Genomic DNA, 20,484 nt, shown 5'->3' with positions numbered 1-20,484 from the left:
TGACCAAGGTATCATTGAGAAGAGTGTTGTTCAGTTTCCACATGAATGTTGGCATTCCATTATTTATGTTGTTATTGAAGATCAGTCTTAGGCCATGGTGGTCTGATAGGATACATGGGACAATTTCAATATTTTTGTATCTGTTGAGGCCTGTTTTGTGACCAATTATATGGTCAATTTTGGAGAAGGTCCCGTGAGGTGCTGAGAAGAAGGTATATTTAGTTTTAGGATAAAATGTTCTGTAGATATCTGTCAGGTCCATTTGTTTCATAACTTCTGTTAGTTTCACTGTGTCCCTGTTTAGTTTCTGTTTCCACGATCTGTCCATTGATGAAAGTGGTGTGTTGAAGTCTCCCACTATTATTGTGTGAGGTGCAACGTGTGCTTTTAGCTTTACTAAGGTGTCTTTAATGAATGTGGCTGCCCTTGCATTTGGAGCGTAGATATTCAGAATTGTGAGTTCCTCTTGGAGGATTTTACCTTTGATGAGTATGAAGTGTCCCTCCTTGTCTTTTTTGATAACTTTGGGTTGGAAGTCGATTTTATCCGATATTAAAATGGCTACTCCAGCTTGTTTCTTCAGACCATTTGCTTGGAAAATTGTTTTCCAGCCTTTCACTCTGAGGTAGTGTCTGTCTTTTTCCCTGAGATAGGTTTCCTGTAAGCAGCAGAATGTTGGGTCCTGTTTGTGTAGCCAGTCTGTTAGTCTATGTCTTTTTATTGGGGAGTTGAGACCATTGATATTAAGAGATATTAAGGAAAAGTAATTGTTGCTTCCTGTTATTTTTGTTGTTAAAGTTGGCATTCTGTTCCTGTGGCTGTCTTCTTTTAGTTTTGTTGAGGGATTATCTTCTTGTTTTTTCTAGGGCGTGGTTCCCGTCCTTGTATTGGTTTTTTTCTGTTATTATCCTTTGAAGGGCTGGATTCGTGGAGAGATAATGGGTGAATTTAGTTTTGTCGTGGAATACTTTGGTTTCTCCATCTATGGTAACTGAGAGTTTGGCTGGGTATAGTAGTCTGGGCTGGAATTTGTGTTCTCTTAGTGTCTGTATAACATCTGTCCAGGCTCTTCTGGCTTTCATAGTCTCTGGTGAAAAATCTGGTGTAATTCTGATAGGCTTGCCTTTATATGTTACTTGACCTTTTTCCCTTACTGCTTTTAGTATTCTATCTTTATTTAGTGCATTTGTTGCTCTGATTATTATGTGTCGGGAGGAATTTCTTTTCTGGTCCAGTCTATTTGGAGTTCTGTAGGCTTCTTGTATGTTCATGGGCATCTCTTTCTTTAGATTTGGGAAGTTTTCTTCAATAATTTTGTTGAAGATGTTTGCTGGTCCTTTGAGTTGAAAATCTTCAATCTCATCCACTCCTATTATGCGTAGGTTTGGTCTTCTCATTGTGTCCTGGATTTCCTGGATGTTTTGAGTTAGGATCTTTTTGCATTTTCCAATTTCTTTGATTGTTGTGCCGATGTTCTCTATGGAATCTTCTGCACCTGAGATTCTCTCTTCCATCTCTTGTATTCTGTTGCTGATGCTGGCATCTATGGTTCCAGATTTCTTTCCTAGGGTTTCTATCTCCAGCGTTGCCTCACTTTGGGTTTTCTTTATTGTGTCTACTTCCCTTTTTAGGTCTAGTATGGTTTTGTTCATTTCTATCACCTGTTTGGATGTGTTTTCCTGTTTTTCTATAAGGACTTCTACCTGTTTGGTTTTGTTTTCCTGTTTTTCTTTAAGGACTTGTAACTCTTTAGCAGTGTTCTCCTGTATTTCTTTAAGTGAGTTATTAAATTCCTTCTTTATGTCCTCTACCATCATCATGAGAAATGCTTTTAAATCCAGCTCTACCTTTTCAGGTGTGTTAAGAAGTCCTGGACTGGGTGAAGTGGGAGTGCTGGGTTCTGATGATGGTGAGTGGTCTTGGTTCCTGTTAGTGGGATTCTTACGTTTACCTTTCGCCATCTGGCAATCTCTGGAGTTAGTTGTTATAGTTTTCTTTGTTTAGAGATTGTTCCTCTGTTGATTTTGTTACCCTCTATCAGCAGACGTGGGAGACTAGCTCTCTCCTCTGAGTTTCAGTGGTCAGGGCAGTCTCTGCAGGCAAGCTCTCCTCTTTCAGGGAAGGTGCACAGTTATCTGGTGTTTGGACCTCCTCCTGGCTGAAGATGAAGGCCCAAAACAGGATCTTTCCCAGAAGCTGTGTTGCTTTGGCCAGGAAGGTGGCCGGTTGTCTGGAGCTGAAGATGGCACCACCTCAGAAGCTCTCTGGCTCTCGCCTGCCCCAGAAACGGCTGGCCTCTGTATTCCACACCTTCACCCATGCAGCCTGCCCTCCACGGAGTCCTGGAGCCAAGGAGGCTCCTGCCGCTGGGGCCTGAGGCACAAACCTCTCGGGCTGGCGGATCCCTGTGCACTCACCAGGAAGTTGGCCGGTTGTCAGGTAGGTGGTCGGTTGTCTGGAGCCGAAGATGGCGCCACCTCAGAAGCTCTCTGGCTCTCGCCTGTCCCAGAAATGGCTGGCCTCTGTATTCCACACCGTCACCCGTGCAGCCTGCCCTCCGCGGAGTCCTGGAGCCCCTTATTTTATTTTTAAAGTTAGTTAATGATAATTATGAATTCTCCAAAACAAGTAGCAATGATTCTTCCTGTAATACTGGGAGATAAAACAGTGGCTGTGAACATGGCACTTTCCCGAGCTTTTCTGGATCTCTCTTTCACATTCTCTCAGCTAGAAGTCATTTATGCTAAAATGTAACTTGTTTTGGTACAGAAAAAAAAATATTTAAGGTGGCCTTTAAAGCTCTCACTTCACCCAACCTTGACATGCCATTGTAAAAACCAGGATTAGCTAGGACATGTTCTAAATCAGGGGACACTCCTTTTCCAGCTAAGGTTAGAGCAACTGGTGAAGAGTTGTTGCAAATCTGTAACCAGGAGAGAGACTGAGGGTAAAATTAGACACAGGGATGTGAAGCCTGGCTCATTGGAATATGTGGCTGGCAAGTCTGGTCAGTTCAAACGGAGCTGAGACTAAGAAAGCCACCCTAAGCCACTCTGTGCACTGCCTATTGGCTTGAGTAGTCAAAAATCAAGCCAATAAAACAAGAAGACATCTCAGAGCCAAGGACATTTGGATGACTAGCTATATAAAACTACGTTAAACTAGAACAGAATTTCTTCTGAACAGGTAAATGAAAAAACAAACAACCACAATAAAAACATACACTTAACCTCTGAAAAGAATTTGCTGTCCAAAGGACAGATAACTTCTCACAAAATAAGAAAAAAAGAACAAAGTCTTGGCTATAGGCTATAGGATGTGAATAATGTAACAACAGTACTCATACATGAATTCTCAAAAAAGTAAAATAATTAAATCTTAAAAGGAAAGAAATTACATAAAAAATAACTAACTTCTCATTATTAAAAGACACCTTTAAAAATACACACCTTAGCCAAAATATACAAAACATGTTATAAATCATAGGAAAAAGTCTTTTTTCCAATAATTTATTTATTTATTCACTTTACATCCAGATTAAAGCCCCCTCTATCCTTCCCTCCCAAGTCCCATCCTTATAAATCCCTCTCCTATCACCCTCTCCCCTTCTCCTCAGAGAAGGAGGAACCCCCCTTAGGTATTTACCCACCCTGAAACATCAAGTCCCAGCAGGACTAAGCACTTTACCACTGAGGCCCAACCAGGCAGTCCATAGGGGAATAAAATAAAACTAAATAGAGACAGGGCTCTGATCTGCACATCTTGTAACACACATCTTCTAAGATTTCAAGGCCAAGTTCATTAACAGGTGACAATTTCTGGTTAAAATTAGTACAATAGCAGTCAGGGCAGCCAGTATTTATTGGGCTTTTCAATCATTCCTTCTCTTCTGAGAACAAGGTCTCCCTCTGTTGCCCAGGTTGGCATTGAACTTGTGAGCTTCCTGATTCAACATCCCAAGTAGTTAGGGTGTTCAGACCAGCATGCCTGAGCAGATGAGCAGTCCAGAAGAACAAGCCTGCTTCTCCTGCTCTTGTTTTACATCTAACCACAGAGCCAGACCCAAATATCCCAGATATGCCTTCTCATGTCTCCATATTAAGAACTCTCTGAGGTACACTGCTCTACTTGTTGGGTGCATTGTAGAGATGCTGCTCTGGGATCCTGCTCCTACTGAAGACTAGGCCCAGAAAACAGGGTTGTATTTGATCTTAGTTGTCTACTTGACTAGATTCAGAGTCACCATGAAACCTTACCTACAAGTGTGTCTATAGAGGTTTAACTGAAGAGGGAAAACAAATCCCAAATGTGAGCACTATCTCCATGGACTGAAGTCTCAGACTGAGTAAATGAAATGGACTGAGCACCAGGACCCACCTTGTTCTGCTCACAGCAGTGGCACTAATGTGACCAGCCACCTCATGCTCCACACATGTATGTATTTTATTGAGGCATTGAGAAGGGTAACTGATGTAGCAGGGTGTCTTTTATATTCTTAAGGATGGTAAAAAAAAAAAAGCTCAAGGATTCCAGCTAGAATCAGAACAACTCTGGCTTGGGGTAATGACCAAAAAGGAAAATTAAAATATTGTTTCCACAGCACCTCAGACATGTGGCATCTTTCCACAGATACTTTCATATGGAGGTAAGTGCCATGCCTCTATTCAGGAGAATTGGCATTAAATTGGCAGAAAGAAGGCCATGGTACAAGCTAGAGTTGTGGACCAGTTCTGAACTGGGGCTTTGTGAAAAGTGGGAGATGGGCTGGAGAGATGGCTCAGCAGTTAAGAGCACTGACTGCTCTTCCAGAGGTCCTGAGTTCAAATCCCAGCAAACACATGGTGCCTCACAACCATCTGTAATGGGATTTCACGCCCTCTTCTGGTGTGTCTGAAGACAGCTACAGTGTACTCATATAAATAAATAAATCTTAAAATTAAATAAAAGAAAGAAAGAAAAGAAAAGTGAGGGCTGGTCACAGAGATGGGACCCTTTGTCTTCATAAAAGCCAGGGCATGGTAGGGGCGGAAAGGTGTGGTCTCTTTCCTTACCTATCGTAAGGGTCATGGTGGATACACCTGTGTCAAAAGATGGAGTAACAAAAGAAAGGCTTAACAAAACTATTCAAAACTTTTAATGGGACAAGACTTGTTAAAACTGAAGACTTAAAGACTCAGAGAAGTATACCCATTTTTACATTTTTGCTTGATGGAGAGTGGTGAGCTTTGTAAAATATTATTTTACAAGAACATATGATCTAATGATAATGGGCTTAGGGGTAAGGACATCCTAGCAAAGTCTGTCTCCCTAGATTCTTCTTGACCCCTCTGGGTAGCTATTCCATACCCTTGGACATGACCAGGATCTCGCTGGAACAGAGAGAATCCAGACAGAATGTGCTGCCCTAGAAACTGATCCTGAGCTAAATATCCACAGCTATTTGGACTTAGATTTGGCTTCCTGCCCATTCCATGCTGATACATAACTCCTTTCTTCTTGGTGTTATTTTCGGTGTGCTCATGGCAGCTCTTAGGCTGTAGAGAGCCATGCCGTGAGCAATCGCCATTATAAGATGGCGCTGGCTTCCACTGCGCCTAACTAGTAAACAAGCCTTATGCGCAAGTGCAAGAGTGAATTCATGCCTAGTCACTGCCCATCTCGGGACGAAGTAATGGGGTGATGGGCGAGCAACTAATCAGGTGCTGTCACACCACTTCAGGTGCTGAAACATCACGCTGCGGGCTATATAAGCAGCGCCATTTTCTGGGTTCGGGGTCTTCCTGAGAAGTAAGCAATAAAAGCTTTGCTGTAGAAGGATCCGGTTGTCCGAGTGAATTCTTGCCGGCGAGATACTAGCTCGGGTGAGAAGTGGTGCCGAGAAACCCGGGAATATATCATCACCAGGCGCTGATAGGAGACACCCCCCGCCCCCGTTTCACGGGGTGGGTTCAGAGAAACCCGGGAATATATCATCACCAGGCGCTGATAGGAGACACCCCCCCCCCCCCGTTTCACGGGGTGGGTTCAGAACTACAGGACTTTACAGCTTTACAAGGTATGTCTGGCCTTGAACTTTCTCCAGCGTTAGAAGCCTTTCTGTTCCTTTTCACAGGGCTCCTTCCTTTTCTTTTTGATTGCATATTGTTTCCACCGGTGGAATTGCTAACTGGTGTTCAGTCGAGGTCAGGCACGGTTAGAAAAAGGCAAGAAGATAGCATGGGGGCCTCCCACTCTGTGGTAACCGCCTTACCATCGGTCCTGAGGCAGTGTGGCTTGAAAGTCGCCACCAAGACACTAGAAGGCTTTGTAAAAGAGGTAGATCGCATAGCACCGTGGTTTGCGTGCTCAAGGTCCTTAACTATCCCTTCTTGGGAGAAACTCAAGGGAGATTTAGTTGGGGAACTGGAGAACGGCAAACTTAAAGCGGGAACCATGCCATTGTGGAAGCTGATAAGATCGTGCTTAAAGGACGAGGAATGTCAACAAGTGGTTAAGGCAGGGCAGAAAATTCTGGATGAAATTCAAGACAGTTTATCAGAGGTAGAGCGGGGAGAGAGATTGGGAGCAAAGAGGACACATGGTGCACCAATTAAGCATACAGGCCTTTCCACGGGTCTTGAACCCGAGGAAAAGATAGTGTCGGGGAAGAATATCTGGGGTGAGTTTGGAAGGAAGGAGAAGGAAAAAGAGAAGAAGAAAGATCAATCAGTGGAGGTCCCTAGGAGAAGGAACCTATACCCGCCACTAGATGAGTTTAAGCAGCTAGCTCTTAGTAGCTCAGAATCAGATGAAGTAGCTCCTCTGAGGAAATGGACTTGGAGGAGGAAGCAGCTCATTATGAGGGAGAAATGTACCAGCAAGATAAAATGCAAGCTAATCAGTCCAGAAAAAGGCCAAAAGCAGCTGGCGAAAGCCTGCTTGCTGCTCAGCCTCCGGACTGTCGGCTTCAGGGTCCTAGTGCACATCCGCCTTATGTGCAGAGGTATCATTCAGACTCATTCATTCCAAAAGAGGAACAGAGGAAAATGCAACAGGCATTTCCAGTTTTTGAAGGAGCTGAGGGAGGGTGAGTTCATGCTCCGGTAGAGTATATACAGATAAAGGAGCTCGCTGAAGCAGTCCGTAATTATGGAGTCAGTGCTAATTTCACTGTAGCACAAGTTGAAAGGCTTGCGACTCACGCTATGACTCCTGGTGATTGGCAGACTGTAGTAAAAGCTGCAGCCCCCAGTATGGGAATGTATCTTGAGTGGAAAGCCTTGTGGCAGGACTCCTGCCAGACGCAGGCAAGGGCTAATGCCACCATGGAAGGGAACCAAAGAATGTGGACTTTTGAATTACTTACAGATCAGGGACAGCATGCTGCTAACCAAACAGATTATCATTGGGGAGCGTACGCTCAGATCTCAGCTGCCGCTGTTAAGGCATGGAAGGCACTCTCTAGGAAGTGGGAGGCGAGTGGACATTTGACAAAAATCACCCAGGGTGCACAGGAGTCATTCTCAGATTTTGTGGCCAGAATGACGGAGGCAGCAGGGAGGATATTTGGAGCCCCCGAGGCAGCTATGCCTTTAATTGAACAGCTGGTTTATGAACAAGCTACGCAGGAATGCAGATCAGCAATCACACCTAGAAAGAGTAAGGGGTTACAGGACTGGTTAAAGGTTTGCTGTGAGCTTGGAGGGCCGCTTACTAATGCTGGATTGGCAGCCACCATTCTGCAGGAGTGGAGGCGCTCAGACTCAGCAGAGCTCAAACTTTGCTTTAATTGTGGCAAACCAGGGCATTTAAAAAAGGACTGCAGAGCCCTCATAAAAAGGACAGCGCCAGGGTTGTGTACTAAGTGTGAAAAAGGATACCATTGGGCCAAAGATTGTCGCTCAATTAGAGATATACGAGGCAGGCTCTTGCAGCCAGGGCCCCCTCAAGTGGTAGAAAATGAAAATGGAGGCATTTCAAAAAACGAGTTTCAGGCCCCCAAGTCCCAGGGCCCCAAAACATATGGGACTCTGATGGGCAACAAGTGGACACCACGGTCTGCAGGGCAACAGAAGGCTCGGCTGGATTGGACCTCCGTGCCTCCACCCGATTCATGCTGATGCCTCAGCTGGGAGTGCAGCCAATTCCTACTGATTATAAGGGGCCTCTGCCATCTGAAAGTGTCAGCCTAATTTTGGGCCGGGCTTCCCTCACCTTACAAGGCCTTATTGTCCACCCTGGAGTTGTAGATCAGGATTATAAAGGGGAACTTCAGGTTCTCTGTTCTTGTCCTCAAGGTGTCTTTTCTATATCACAAAGGGACAGAATAGCTCAATTAATAATTTTGCCAAGCGTACATGGCTGTTTTCCCTCCTCTGGTATTCCTTGAGCTCCCAGAGGGATTGGTTCTACTGGAAATGATTCTGCTTACTTAATAATGTCTTTAGATTCCAGGCCATCCTTAGAGTTAGTTATAGAAGGGAAACAATTTAAGGGAATTTTAGATACAGGAGCAGACAAAAGTATTGTTTCTTCCCACTGGTGGCCAAAAACCTGGCCCGTCACTCAGTCATCACACTCTTTACAAGGGTTAGGCTACCAGTCCTGCCCCACTATCAGCTCCCATTCTTTGAGCTGGCAAGCGCCTGAAGGTCAAGCGGGACAATTCACTCCTTATGTCTTACCACTCCCAGTTAATCTCTGGGGGAGAGATATTTTACAGGCAATGGGAATGACATTGACTAATGAATACTCACAAAAGCTGTTCAAATGTTGAGAAAAATGGGCTATACAGAAGGAAAAGGATTAGGGAAAGGAGAGCAGGGCAGGCTTGAGCCTGTCCCTCAGGAAGGTAATAATGGGAGACAAGGTTTGGGTTTTTTCTAGAGACGACTGTTGAGGGTTCCATACCCACACCATGGCTTACAGAGGAAGCTGTATGGGTTCCTCAATGGCCTCTTTCCTCTGAGAAATTAGAAGCAGCCACAGGATTGGTTTCTGAACAGCTACGCTTGGGTCATTTAGAGCCCTCTACCTCACCCTGGAATACACCCATTTTCATAATTAAGAAAAAATCTTGCAGATGGCGCTTATTACATGATCTCAGAGCAATTAGTGCACAAATGCGCCTGTTTGGGCCAGTTCAGCGAGGACTGCCATTGCTTTCTGCCTTACCAAAAAATTGGAAGATTATAATCATAGATATTAAAGACTGTTTTTTCTCTATACCTCTGTCTAATCTGTCTAGGCAGCTTTCTTTGTATCTTGTAGGAAATTGGTCTGAAAGATTCGATGAGACCCTTGAGGCCCTGAGAGCAGCCGTTCTAAAGATCAATTCGACACGAGTGGACCTGTCATTGACAGAGGGTCTCTCCTCCTGGATTTCATCTGCATTTTCTTATTTTAAGGAATGGGTAGGGGTGGTTTTGTTTGCTGCTGCCATCTGCTGTGGACTTGTGTTTATGCTCTGGTTGGTTTGTAAGCTCAGAACCCAACAAAACCATGACAAGGTCGTTATTGCTCAAGCACTTGCAGCCATTGAACAAGGGGCCTCCCCTGAAATTTGGCTGTCCATGCTTAAGACCAAAATGGCATTTGAGTTCTCTGTTATTGCGTCCCATGGATTTGTGGATCCATTGCACTTGGATGAGAGATACTCAACGCTCATTGATCAGCATTTGCACTTTGCTGAGTTTTACTGATTCGTTTTTTGGCTGGCCTCTTTTATAGAGTTTGCCCTAGGTCATTTGGCAGTTACTGTCACACAGTACTACGGTATCCAGAGACGGGCAACTTTCCTCATGTACAGACCAACCTAAGACATGGGACCCGGTGGCGATAGGGTTACCCTATGACAGGAAAGGCTATGACATTGGAGAAATGACCTAAGACAGGAGCCACAGCAGATGGACATGACTGCAGAGGCCTAGATCAGCCTCAAATTTTAATAAAATAAAAAGGGGGAGATGTGGAGAGCCGTGCCACGAGCAATTGCCATTATAAGATGGCGCTGGCTTCCACTGCGCCTAACTAGTAAACAAGCCTTATGCGCAAGTGCAAGAGTGAATTCACGCCCAGTCACTGCCCATCTCAGGGCGTAGTAATGGGGTGATGGGCGAGCAACTAATCAGGTGCTGAAATGTCACGCTGTGGGCTATATAAGCAGTGCCATTTTCTGAGTTCGGGGTCTTTCTGAGAAGTAAGCAATAAAAGCTTTGCCGTAGAAGGATCCAGTTGTCTGAGTGAATTCTTGCCAGCGAGATACTAGCTCAGGCGAGATTAGGCCACACTGTGTTGTACAAGCAGGATGGGTAGAATCATTAACAGTGTGTTCTACGTTCAGAATCACTGAATCCTGGCTTTGAGGAACAGTGGCGGTGTATACAATACAAAATAAACTGCTAGAATAAATTTAGTAACAATGACTACTAGTAAATCTTATAAAAGACCTAGATATTTTTATTCGTTTCTTTAAAATATTAGATTTCTGTTATATGTTACTTTTAAAGATTTATTTTATTTTTATTACATGTATATGTCTGTGTGTGCTCAAGAAGGCAGGCATGACAGGCCAGACGTGTCAGATCTCCTGGAGCTGGAGTTACATGTGATTGTGAGCCACCTGACATGGGTACTGGGAGCTGAATTCAGGTTCTCTGCCAGAGTGGTGTGTGATCCTAACCACTGGGACATCTCTCTAGCTCCATAAAACATTAGATCTTTAAATCTAGGCTTGTAAAGTCCTCTATTACTTCTGCTCTCAGGCAAAAGCCATCCATTTCCCAGAGTTGTGTCTGTAATAACTGATTTGAATCTGGTCATGGTGGCTAGCTTGACCACATCCCAAGACTGCAGCTCACATCTGCTACCCTTAGCCCTTTATTTATGATGAGACTTAGACAAACAGATGTGGATGGAATACTCAGATGGATACAGCAGCATTCCATCGGGAAAAGGAAGCCACCCACAGCAAAATCCACACAAGGCTATGTTGTTCCGAAGCTCATTCCTATTTAGACTACTGTATATTTAGAATAGTAATGAAAGAATGGAATTAGAGTAGAACAGTCAATCATCTAAGGAAATTAATTTTAAACTACCAGGGGAAGCTGAGTGTGGGGACACATGCCTCTAATCACAGTACTCAGGAGCCAGAGACAGGCAGAGCTAACTAAGTGAGTTCAAGGCTAGCATGGTCTATGAAGCAAGTTCCAGGCCAGCCAAGTTTACATTGGTAGACTCCTTCTCAATGAATAAATTAATTACAAAATAAATATCATCGTCGCCAACAACAACAACAACAAAAAACTACTACTTTTCAGGGCCCAGGGAGACAGATTGGTCGTTAAGGGCTCTCTATGCAAGCTGTTCAGAACTGAGTTCAATTCCCCAGCTCTCATGTGAAATTCTGAGTATGGTGATATATGTTGGGAAATAGAGATAGGAAGACACCTAGAGCTTGCTGACCAGACAGCCTAATCAAAATGGTCTCCTCTGGGTCCTACAAAGAAAAAAAGAAAAAAAGTGGTGGCTTCTGACAAACGTTCTTTTTCTCCCACACTTGTGCACACACACGCACACACACACACACACACACACACACACACACACACCAAACAAAAATACACCAACATATTTAAGAATTCTAAGTTGAATACAAGTACTTGAGTGTTGCTATTTAGACTCATTAAAATCTCTCACCTTGGGCTGGAGAGATGGCTCAGTGGTTAAGAGCACTGACTGTTCTTCTAGAGGTCCTGAGTTCAATTCCCAACAACCACATGGTGGCTCACAACCATCTGTAATGAGATCCAATGGCCTTTTCTTGTGTGTCTGAAAACAGTAACAGTGTACTCAAAAAACTTTAAAAAAAAAAATCTCTCACCTTCAACCTTTTGGAATTGTAGTCCTCATCCAACCAGAATCTGAGGCTACACAACTACAAGAATTTTTTTTCCATTTGTTTTTGTTTTTGTTTTTAAAGCAATTCTTGGTGGCATATGCCCAACATCAAGGAGGCAGAAGCAGGCAGATTTCTTTGAATTGGAGGTCAGCCTGGTCTACAGAGTGAGTTCCAAGGGAGCCAGGACTAAACAGAGAAACCCTGTCTCAAAAAAAAAAAAAAATCAAATAAACAAACAAACAAGATTGTTTCTTTAGTTTTAACTTTAATAAAAGGAATGAGGGTACAGATCCTGGCGAGAGTGAAGACAGTCTATAAACAGAGCTGGTGCTTCTCCTTTGGGTATCACACTATCAAAAGGATGGCTTCCAGGAAATTGGAATCCCCATCACCATGCTTTATGATGGAAAAAAGGAAGGAAGGAAGAAAGGAAGAAAGGCAGGAAGGCAGGCAGGCAGGCAGGCAGGGAGGGAGGGAGGGAGGGGGGAGGGAGGGAAGGAAGGAAGACGGGAAGGAGGGAGGAAAGAAGGCAGGAAGGCAGGAAGGCAGGAAGGCAGGCAGGAAGGAAGGAAGGGAGGGAGGGAGGAAGGGAGGGAGGGAGGAAGGGAGGGAGGGAGGAAGGGAGGGAGGGAGGAAGGGAGGGAGGGAGGGAAGAAGGGAAGGAGGGAGGAAAGAAGGAAGGCAGGAAGGCAGGCAGGCAGGAAGGAAGGAAGGAAGGAAAGAAGGAAGGAAGGAAAGGACAGGGCTCTGTAACCATAAGAAAGTCTGTCTTCCAGAAAGAGATTTCACATAGTTCTGACAACTTATCAGACAGCCTTTCAGGAGAAACTGGAGCCCAGAAAATAATGCGGTAATGACAGGCAGGGCCTCATCTTGACTAGGACTGCTTTGCCTCTGTACCTATTGCCCTCTGGCTAACCCAACACCTCACAATAGGACCCCAAAGAGGTGGGATACACCAATGGCCTCTTTTCTGTGGTGACACTGGATAAATCTTTCTGACTCTTGTTTTCACTTGTTTCTTTAATTAGCTTATTGAAGACAGGTGGTCAAACACCATTCCAAGGCCACAACAGCCTGGTCTCTGTGGTAACAAGTGTTGGAATGAGAATAGAAGTAAGATATGCCAGGGGGCAGTAGTGGCACATGCCTTTAATGCCCGCATTTGGGAGGCAAAGGTCTCTCTCTCTGAGTTGGAGGCTAGGCTGGTCCACAGAGTGAGTTCCAAGGCAGCCAGGGATAAACAGAGAAACCCTGTCTAAAACAAACAAACAAAAAACAAAGCAAAACGAACAACAACAACAGCAGCAGCAACAACAACAACAGAAAGAAAGAGAAACAAAGGAAGGAAGGAAAGAGAGAAAGAAAAGAAACAAGATACCCCTCCCCCCTTCTCTTGATGGGCACTGGTTATTGCTGCTGCGTGAGCATCCCTGTATCCTACTTTGGGCTCGTGGGGAGGGAGTTGGGTAACAGGAGCAAAAGACTGAGAAGAACTCCCACCCCCACCCACTCATTCATTTCAGAATAGTTAATCTTTTCCACTCAGTAAATGAACTGTGAATTACAAGACTCTCTCAGATCAGAAACAGAACTCAGTGAATGATCCCAGAGGGAATGAGGCCTCAGGAAAAGGAGAGAGAGACACTTTGCTCTGGGAGCTGTGACAAGGACAGGTGTGTGGCAGACAGTCTCCAGGGACCATGTCTCCAACTGCTGAAGCTTTGTCACCCCAGGGGACAGCCAACTTAGAAACCAATTAGTCAAAGTGCTGAGTGTCAGTCAACCAAGGCAGCAAGAACTCTGGGAGGAAGACAGGCAAGGCTCTAGATGAGTGGGAGACTCCAGTTGAGAGTGTTTACTAATGTCTTCTCCAAGAGAGGAAGGCCCTGGACAGACGTGAATTGTCAGGACTAAAAATGAGCGGAGATGTTTTAAGAAATAGATTGCTATGGCTCCTTTTCAACAGGCGGTGTGTTGAGAGCTCATCAGAGTTACAGGGAAGCAGGAAATACTAGGCCCTCCCTCTCCTGGCTGACTGCGGTGCCTACTTGTCTCAGAACTCTGGGAATTAGAAAGTCACAAGTAGTCTGAGCCCACAAAGACGGGTGGGGGCGGGGAGAGTCTCTAACCCCACGTGACTCATTAGACAAGGCGTTGTGCCTTCAACCAGTGAGATGGAAAATTTGACAATGGAGCAAGAGAAGAGGGAAGTTCTCTAGATCCAGGACTTTAAAAGCCACTGTCTTATGTCACATTAGTCCAAGGGTCAAGTTTGCTTTTTTTCTGTGCTGACATCCCTCTTTGCAGAATGGTATGTTAAAAATAGCTTTGAACGCTATGTTAAAAATAGCTTTGAATGGTATGTTAAAAATGTCTTAGTTTTCACTGGTCTCTTTGATTTATTAGCCAAACTCCTACCCAGTTGAGAACACCAAGTAGTGTTCCCAACTTCACCATGTGTGAAGGTCCTGTAAAAGTCTGTTCATGTTGGGATTGGTGGCAATACCAATCTGTACCTGAGAGGCTAACATTAGCAATACCAGCCAGTTCTTGAGAGGCTGAGACAGAAGGATCCTGACTTTGAAACCCATTTGTTGCAAAAGCTTCTTGACCTCCTGAGGTCCAGCCTTCACAAGGTGGATGCTGGGAAAGAAGGGAGAACAGTAGAGTTAGATGAACCTTCTTGGTGGAGCAATTTAACATTGTTCACGTTCAATGCTTGACAATAGAGTTTTAAAATACAAATAGGGGCTGGAGACATGGCTCAGCGGTTAAGAGCACTGACTGTTCTTCCATAGGTCCCAAGTTCAATTCCCAGCAACCACATGGTGGCTCACAACCATCTGTAATGGGATCTGATGCCTTCTTCTGGTGTGTCTGAAGACAGTGACAGTGTACTCACATGCATAAAATAAATAAGTAAATCCTTTTTAAAAGAATAGCAATCTTATTTAATTTCCTTTTTGACCCCCAAGGCCTCACACATACTAAGCAAGCTGTCTTAATTAAATTTTTATCACTGTAACAAAATTACCTGACCCTCCCAACCCCCACAAAAAAATAAATAAAGAACAACTTTATTTTGTCTTGAGGTTTCTCAGTCCATCATCACCTACCTAGTCCTGAGTTGCATGCCTGGCATGTCTTAACTGCAGGAGAATGTAGCAGAGACCATTCATTTCTTGTCAGATAAGAAGCAAAGAGGGGTCCGGATAAGACCCCCCTGTGACCTAGGTCTTGCCTCCTAAAGTTTCCAAAACCTCTGGAAATAGCAATTACCGGCAGGAAGCTAGCCGGTCAAACGTGAGTCTACGGAGGATCTTTCATCTTCAACCCAAAACTTCCACACCTAACCACTGAACTTTACCACTCCCTGCTTTACCAGGTTAATCTCACAGTCCACTTATTAAAATTAAGTAACAAGTTTGTATACTTTGGTAAGGCATAAAATTAATAAAGACATAAATCGTATCACTCCTAGGCAGGGTAGTGGAGGCACAGGCCTTTAAGGCTGGCTGGTAGATCTCTGAGTTTGAATCTAGCCTGGTCTACAGGGTGAATTCCAGGACAGCCAGAGCTACCCAGAGAAGCTCTATCTCAACATCTACCCCCACTCCCAAAAGAAAAGAAAAATCACCCCAGAAGGATCTAGAAGATGAGTCGCAGAGCGGGCTTCACAGGGGCAGACACGAGAGAGGAAGTGTATCATTCTGTAGACGTGTTTTCTAGTTTCTGTACCTAAAATATTTTTTCCCCAGCCAGCTGAAATTCTGAAGTACAATGATAAGTAAGTCTCAGACAACTTCATACATCCCAGAGCATCGTCCTTCCTAAGCCCAGCATCATCCTTCGTGGGCAGCTTGTAGAATTCCATCTTTGCTTTCGGCCTATCAGTTAGGGGTTGATTAACCACGGGGGTAACTGAGCAAATGGGGAGAAGGGCTTACCATACACCAGGAGAAACAGTACCTTCCCTCTGGCCCTATCTGTGCCTGCTGTATGCCATGCTCTGACGCTAGCACTGCGGAGCCTGGACACTCTAAACTGTGGGCTTCCCAGAGGGGCGGCTTTGTGAAGCTGAACACAGGATCGACATTTCTCTCCATACTCTCAGGGGTTAGGTTTACTGCTGAAGTCATTGTACTTCTCTCTCCTCGGCTTTAACCCTCTGCAGAGCCTGGTTATGCTGTTTAGGTTTGTGAAGTACAAATTAGCATAATCCGATTAGATTAGTGGGTGAGGGGGCTTTTGGTCTGAAAAGCTGAAAAGAAAAGGGTCTCACAAAGGGGGGAAGCCTGGAGGAGAGGAGGGGAGAGGTGGCCACTGCCCTCTGTGCTGCTGGCAGCCTGAATGCTTGCACCTGCACAAGCCCTCTTGTAAATAAGGACTCTCAGATGGTATTAGACAGGGGACTGAGGGGTCCGGGGAGCCTGGGAGAGGGAAGTATGGGGAGGAGAAAGGCAAGACGGCAGCTCTGCATTCTATTAATTGATTTATCTGGATAGCTGAAGCAAGGGCTGCTGACAGAAGAGAGTGACTGACTCGCTCCTACTCAGCACTGAGAGCGTTAGCAGCCTCTAATCTGGCCCGCGGAGATAACATCTGAGAATCTCTGCAAGACACTGATAAGGGCCCGACTTTATTCGAGAAGGGAATCAAGTTCAGTGGGTGTTTGATTTTAGTCCGTTCTGAATTTGGATGTCTGCATCCTTCCTTTGCTTCCGGAAAAGATAAAAACAGAAACAGAAAGGGAGAAAAACAAAAACAAAAAACAAGTATGTGGTGGTATAGATAGTGGGAGTCATCTTCGGCAGCTGGGTAACTTGCATTTAAAACCATAACAGACAAACTGAGCGATTCAATAGCTTTTAATAGGCAGTCAGGGAAATCGATTGAGTATTGTTTTCTCTACAGTTAGTGGGTATGACCAAATTTGTCATTAATTTGAAACATAAAAAAAATGACTCCATGTTCACAAGAATAAATGTTGAATCTCAATCAAGTGATGTGTGTGTGTGTGTATGTGTGTGTGTGAGTGTGTATTTGTGCTCCAGTGTGGGGGAGGGGGCACTGTGCTCATGTGTGCCTGTTGAGATCAGAGTTCAATGTTGGGTGTTTTTATCTATCAGTCTCCACCTCATTCATTCATTCATTCATTCATTTGGTGTTTAGAACCAGGCTCTGTCGCTGAACTCCGCACATATTGCATGGCTAGCTGAGGACCATCATCCTGAAAGCTCCCGGACTCTGGCCCTCCTAACATCAGTGCTATAGACACATACTTCCACGCCCGGCTTTCTATGTGGTGTTGGGGATCTGAACTCAGGTCTTCACGCTTAGGTGGCAGGTATTTTGCTGGCTAGACTGTCTCATTAGCTCCAGTATCCACGTAAAAAACAGATGTGGCAGCTCACACCTCTAATCAAGTGCTCAAGGGAACCAAGACAAGTGGATCTGAAGTTCAGTAGACTGACTTGGGAGGGGGATGTTATTTTTTATTTTCTTTATTTTATCCATGTGTGTGTGTGTGTGTGTGTGTGTGTGTGTGTGTGTGTGTGCACATGGAGAATGGAGAACAACTGTGTGGAGTCCGTGGGGTTTGAACTTGGGTTGCAAGACTCCCTTGGCAAGCACCTTAAACTAAGTCATCTCATGGCTCCCCTAAAAGGCCTAAGAAAGAGTAAAAGAAAATTTGCCTTTGCCAAAAAGCAGACCTGGTTCAGTGCCTGGCCTCCCCATTCACTTCCTGTTCACTGGCCTGGTCTTAAGTTTGTCTGCTAGACTCTTCAAAGTCACAAGTTCTTGTAACTGTAGCTTGAGGAATCGAGTCATTAAATCATGGTTAGAAGGATAAAAGCAGCATTTATAATATCCTTCTTGTCCCTGTGACATACAATGAGGGTTACTCACACTTACTGCAGGTGCTTATACTGTGACTCCTTCTCAACCGAAACCTGAGTGTTCAGATGCATTTATGTCGTGTGTCCAAGAAGGTTGTATCAGGAACGCCATGAGACAGAGTGCAGAGTTGTGAGGCCCAGCAGCTACCTCTCCTCCATTTTGCCTTCCCTGGCTTTTCTCCAGTCAGAGTGTACCCCTCAGTTCCCATGGTGAGTGTCTCTCCTCTTGAAGTCAGAGCCCACATTCTCTCAGGGAAGAACAAAGGATACGTTGCAAATTGATTTCAAAAGCTCTGCAACGATAAAGACAGGGAAGAAAATAATCCTAGTATGAGAGGAGCTAAGCTCTTGAGGCCTCCTGTCCTGGGGAAAGAATAAGCAACAACAGGCAAGAGCAGAGCTCATTAGTCTCCTTCAGGAGAGCTGATATTGTACATCCCTTCACAAAACACCTGTGTGACACCAGAGGAAGTGAAACCTGGTGTCCCAAGTCAGACAAGGCACTCTCCATAGACAAGTTACTTTTGTGCCTTCCCACACAAATTTTAGTGAGGGTCTGTTCCAAAAAAAAAAAAAATCTGACTTTCCAGAGACATTTCATATCATGGTCAAGATTTAGAAAAAGAATGTCATTTGACCACACATGGAAATAAAAGTAGAGTATGATTAAATAAGATTAAAACAGTATAAGGAAATATATTAATATAACACATCAATTTCAATATTCATTGCACTACAGAGTTTCTATCTATAATGTCACTTTCTATCAGAGACTCATGGGTTAAAGGCTTGGTCCACAGTGAGTGGCACTACTGGGATCTGGTAGAAACCATAGGAGGTAGAGTTTATTTGGGGGAAGTTAGATCTCATGGGGCTGTGTTCAAATGGTATAGTGGGGTACCAGTCCTCTCCCCTCTTTCTCTTTGGTTCTTGCAACATGAGATAAACAGTTCTCTTCCTCCATGGGTTCCACCATGGTGTAATATTTCATAAGCCCAAAGGCAACAAGAACACGTGACCACGGTCTGGGTCTGAAACCTCCAAAACCACGATCCAATACAAACCATGAGCCCCCTTCGACATGGACTAGCTCAGGTGTTTGCACATTGGGACACAAAGCTAACAATGCATGCATCTTTGCTTTTTGTTCTGGTTGTTTCCTTCTTTCTGGGGATAATTCTTTTTCTAGCACGGGGATATGTATTCCATCATTTCTATAAGAAAGAAATGTTGATCTGTCACAAACCTACTGGACAGGACTTCCATATTCCAGCCCCAGGGGCCCTTGAACCACTTCCTCATCAGAACCTAGTTTAGATTTTGATGAGATGAGACAGTAATATTTCTCTATTCAAATTTACTCCATGTAACTTTCAATAACCTCCTCTTCCTCTTTTTCCTCCTCTTCCTCCTCTTTGTCTTCCTCATCCTCCTTGCCTTTCTCCTCCTCCTCTTCTTCCTCTTCCTCCTCTTCCTCCTCCTCTTCCTCCTCAGGATCTCATTGTGTAGCCCTGGCTGAACCTTCAAGTCCTTCTCACTAATAGGGAGAGACTGTTCACACAGCAGACGTCCTCCTTCACACTTTTATTTAATTAAAAACATCAAAGACAGGCTGGTGAGATGGCTCAGTGGGTAAGAGCACCCGACTGCTCTTCCGAAGGTCCGAAGTTCAAATCCCAGCAACCACATGGTGGCTCACAACCACCTGTAATGAGATCTGATGCCCTCTTCTGGTGTGTCTGAAGACAGCTACAGTGTACTTACATATAATAAATAAACAAATCTTTAAAAAGAAAAAAAGAAAAACATCAAAGACAGGGCCTTAAAAGATGTTATCATGAATCCAAAGGGCACAAGCCTTAGAATAAAGTAGAGCTCCAATGACTCAGAGTTTGGAACCCCAAAGTCCATTTTAACTTTAAAATCAAATTTTTGGGGGGATGAGTGCTTCAAGACTAGGTTTCTTTGGGTAACCCTGGCTGTCCTGGAACTTACTCTGTAAACTAGTCCAGCCTCAAACTCAGAATCTGCCTTCCTCTGTCTCAAGTGTTGTGATCAAAAGCGTACACCACCACTGCCCAGCTATAATCAAATTCTTATTTATGATAAACAAACACTACAAATAAAACTATAACATAAATGAAATGTTGGAGGCAATATTTATTGCTCACACCATAGAAGAGGGGCTCACCTCTTTCATATGTAAATGTCTTTCAAAATGGGAAGAAAAAGATGAAAAAAATCAATAGAGAAGGGAGGGAACAAAAATAAAATTGACCCACACATATACGAAGTCGCCTCACCCGTGATAAGAAAACGCAAATGAAACTGTGCGGAGATAGAGCTTCACCTGTCAGGTTGGCAAGGATCTCAGCAACTGTCAACATGGTCTGCAGGTGACACTGCATGAGAATGAAAACACCTGGATCACTGCTAAGACTTCACCGAACTGCAGATGCGCAGGACCTGCAAGCTTGCCAACAGAAGTGTCTTGATGGGGTTCTTTGCACACTTGTTCCTAGCAGCAAAACTGGAGCCACCCCAGTAAAGTTCAGTGGAGGCCTGGCTAACAGGAGCACTGTCACAGAGGAAGATGTTAAAAAGAACGTGAAAGTCCTCTATGACTTACAAGACTATAGTAAGCGACATTAAGAGATTAAGAAAGAGGAAGGAAAAAGATAGTTTTATTTGCATATGCCC

This window comes from Mus musculus, chromosome 4, assembly GCF_000001635.26.
Source record: "Mus musculus strain C57BL/6J chromosome 4, GRCm38.p6 C57BL/6J".
Lineage (NCBI taxonomy): Eukaryota > Metazoa > Chordata > Mammalia > Rodentia > Muridae > Mus > Mus musculus.
The sequence above is the reverse complement of the archived record's forward strand: the minus strand, read 5'-3'. Positions refer to the sequence as shown.